The 3,889-nt window shown below is 52.4% G+C and overlaps 1 non-coding gene across 1 annotated transcript; it reads right to left on the reverse strand.

The window, feature by feature from the left end:
- Positions 1-216: 216 nt before the first annotated feature.
- LOC115643910 lies at positions 217-380 on the reverse strand. The gene has a single exon (XR_003998397.1). It is a non-coding gene; the product is annotated as a U1 spliceosomal RNA (small nuclear RNA).
- Between the last annotated feature and the right edge of the window lie 3,509 nt (positions 381-3,889).

Raw genomic sequence — 3,889 nt, forward strand, 5'->3', positions numbered from 1 at the left:
TGACACCAGCCTCAAAAGGCCTTTACAACAGATCACCAAAAGATGGCAGGGTAGAGCTCATAGCAACCCTGCTTAACCTACAGTGGGAAGGAACAGAAAAGATCATCGGGGCTGCAGAACAGTGCTTGCATAAGCTTTCTTTGCCCTGGTTTGCTGTAAGAGTTAACAGTGAAAGATTGGGAGTTACAGATCAGCATAATCTTTTCAACCAATCGGCAGGAGACAGCTAGGACGCAGTCTCCCACTACCACAAATTATGCAGTCGAGTTTCCAGCATTTGGGGAAATCACAGAGGTCAGCACACCCACAGTGCAATGGATGAGCCTCACCCTGGGAAAACCATCTCCACAATTATGGTATTTCCCCTCCCAGGTAAGTATAAGGTCCTACTGCCCAGCTGCCACCCCCCCTCGCTCTCTCCAGACTTATAGGACACGGGGTGGACCGCCGCGCCCTGAGACCCCGGCCTCGCCCACACCGGCCCCCACTGCCGACAGCTGCCCCGCCGCGTCCCCGAGGCCCCTCCCTTCTCCATGCCGAGCTCGCGGGGCCAAAGGCGGGCCCTGCCGGGCAGCCTGTGTCTGCTCCCACAATGCTCTGCTCGCACACAGATCTGCATCCATGCTCAAGGGGCTCCGCCTCTCCGCTCGGGCCCCTCCCCCTGCCTGCCCGGGCCAGGGCTCTTGCGTGCCCTGGAGTTGAAGCCGGGTCCCGTCCCAGGCATCCAGGCTATCAGAGAGACGACATGGACCAGCTGCTGCTGGGGAAAGAGTGCAGCTTGCATTTTGCTGCTCTCTCTCCCCACCGGAAGTTGATCCAATACAAGAACGACCTCCCCTGCCTTGTCTCGCGTCAGTTTTACCTCAGTGCAGAAGGTCGGGTGTTGTCAGCCACTCTCCAGAAACTGGAAGGCCACTCCATCCCTTTTGTTACCTGCCAAGTGAGGCTGAGTGCTCTGGCAGGCAGCGCTGTCGGAAGAAGTGGAAGATTGGACAAATGACCAGGGAGGAGTATAAAACTATTGCTCGGGCAGGCAGGAGCGAAATCAGGAAGGGCAACTCAGGCTTGGAGTTGCAGCTAGCAAGAGATGTTAAGAGTAACAAGAAGGGTTTCTTCAGGTATGTTAGCAAGAAGAAGAAAGTCAAGGAAACTGTGGGCCCCTTACTGAATGAGAGAGGCAACCTAGTGACAGAGGATGTGGAAAAAGCTAAGGTACTCATTGCTTTCCCCCACCCCGCCCCTGTCTTCACGAACAAAATCAGCTCCCAGACTGCTGCACTGGGCAGCACAGCATGGAGAGGAGGTGACCAGCCCCCTGTGGAGAAAGAAGTGGTTTGATACTATTTAGAAAAGCTGGAGGAGCATGATTCCGTGGGGCTGGATGCGCTGCATCCGAGGGTGCTAAAGGAGTTGGCGGGTGTAATTGCAGGGCCATTGGCTATTATCTTTGAAAACTCATGGTGATCGGGGGAGGTCCCCGATGACTGGAAAAAGGCTAATGTAGTGCCCATTGTTGAAAAAGGGAAGAAAGAAGGAGGATGCGGGGAACTACAGGCTAGTCAGCCTCACCTCAGTCCCTGGAAAAATCATGGAGCAGGTCCTCGAGGAATCAATTCTGAAGCACTCAGAGGAGAGGCAAGTGATCAGCAGCAGTCAGCATGGATTCAGCAAGGGCAAGTCACGCCTGACTAACCGAATTGCCTTCTGTGAGGAGATAACTGGGTCTGGGGATGAGGGGAAAGCAATGGACGTGTTATTCCTTGATTTTATCAAAGCTTTTGATACAATCATCTCCCACAGTATTCTTGTCGGCAAATTCAAGAAGTATGGGCTGGATGAATGGACTATAAGGTGGAGAGAAAGCTGGCTAGGTCGTCGGGTAGTGATCGTTGGCTCCACGTCTAATTGGCAACCGATATCAAGCGGCATGCTCCAGGGGTCGGTCCTGGGGCCCGTTGTGTTCAATATCTTCATTAATGTTCTGGAGGATGGCGTGGACTGCCCTCTCAGCAAGTTTGCAGATGACACTAAACTGGGAGGAGCGGTCGATACGCTGGAGGTAGGGATAGGATACAGAGGGACCTAGACAAATTAGAGGATTGGGCCAAAAGACACCTGATGAGGTTCAACAAGGACAATTGCCCAGTCCTACACTTAGGATGGAAGAATCCCACGCACTGCTCCAGACTAGGGACCGAATGGCTAGGCAGCAGTTCTGCAGAAAAGGACCCAGGGGTTACAGTGGACGAGAAGCTGCCTATGAGTCGACAGTGTGCCTTTGTTGCCAAGAAGGCTAACGGCATTTTGGACTTCATACGTAGGGGCATTGCCAGCAGATTGAGGGACATGATCGTTCCCTTCTATTCGACATTGGTGAGGCCTCATCTGGAGTACCGTGTCCAGTTTTGGCCCCCACACTACAAGAAGGATGTGGAAAAACTGAAAAGAGTCCAGCCTAGGGCAAGAAAAATGATTGCAGAGGGAGGGTGCGGGGGCTGGAAGACATGACTTATGAGGAGAGGCTGAGGGAACTGGGATTGTTTAGTCTGCAGAAGAGAAGAATGAGGGGGGATTGATCGCTGCTTCCAACTACCTGAAAGGGGGTTCCAAAGAGGATGGATCTAAACTGTTCTCAGTGGTACCAGATGACAGAACAAGGAGCAATGGTCCCAAGTTGTGGTTGGGAAGGTGGTGGTTGGATATTAGGAAAACCCTTTTTCACGAGGAGGGTGGTGAAGCATTGGAATGGGTTCCCTATTCCAATGGAGGTGGTGGAATCTCCTTCCTTAGAGGTTTTCAAGGTCAGGCTTGACAAAGCCCTGGCCGGGATGATTTACTTGGGGATTGGGTTGGACTAGATGACCTCCTGAGGTCACTTCCAACCCTGAGGCCTGGTCCACACTACAGCATTAAATCGATTTAAACAGCGTTAAATCGATTTAACGTTGTACCCGTCCACACTACAAGGCACTTTAAATCGATGTTAAGGACTCTTAAAATCGATTTCTGTACTCCTCCCAACGAGAGGAGTAACCCTAAAATCGATATTACTATATCGATTTAGGGTTAGTGTGGAGGGAAATTGAAGTTATTGGTCTCATTCTTTCACTGTAGTTACCCAGAGTGCACCGCTCCGGAAATCGATGGTAGCCTGGGACCATGGACTCACACCACCGAATTAATGTGCCCTAGTGTGGACGCGTAAAATCGATTTTATAAAACCAGTTTTAATAATTTCGATTTTATGCTGTAGTGTAGACGTAGCCTGAGAGTCCATGATTTTTAAGCTGTTCCCGTGCATCAGGGTGAGCTGCAGCTCAGTGAACTCCAAGGATCTGAGGCAAGCTACTTTGCAGTAGAGGCAGACCAAGCAGCAGGTACAACACGGGGTTGCACCCCGGCCGGCAGATAGAATCTCATGTCCGAGATCCCACCTCCTGTTCCTTGGCAAAGTGTGTGCTGTTGCTCCGGATTTTAGCTGTGGGCCAAGTGCCCTCTGGCTTCTCGTCCGGTCTCCGTCCTCCATGCGCCTGGGCATCAGCAGGACTGTCTCAGGAGAGGAGCTTCCCCACCCTCCCGCATCCCAATCTCCGCCCAGCTGGGGAAGGAGCAGAGGCAGCCAGTAGAAAAGACTCCTTTGAGCGCCGGAGACGGCCGGAGCATCTTATTTGCATACTCACAGTGCACTGCGCGCAGCGAAGCCAGTCCCTGGTCAAGGGGCTAGTTTTACTCCCTGTGTCCCCGGTTCCCATGATCCAACTCGGGCTGTCAATCGGTTCAATTCCATTTCCTCTAAAAGCTCTGCGGTTTAGCGGGCTGTGAGAGTACTCACCCTGACTTGTGGTAGCATACGCGGTTGTCCCGGCAGCGCCTCTGCCCTGTCTTTTAT

The sequence above is a fragment of the Gopherus evgoodei genome, unplaced genomic scaffold, assembly GCF_007399415.2.
Source record: "Gopherus evgoodei ecotype Sinaloan lineage unplaced genomic scaffold, rGopEvg1_v1.p scaffold_77_arrow_ctg1, whole genome shotgun sequence".
Lineage (NCBI taxonomy): Eukaryota > Metazoa > Chordata > Testudines > Testudinidae > Gopherus > Gopherus evgoodei.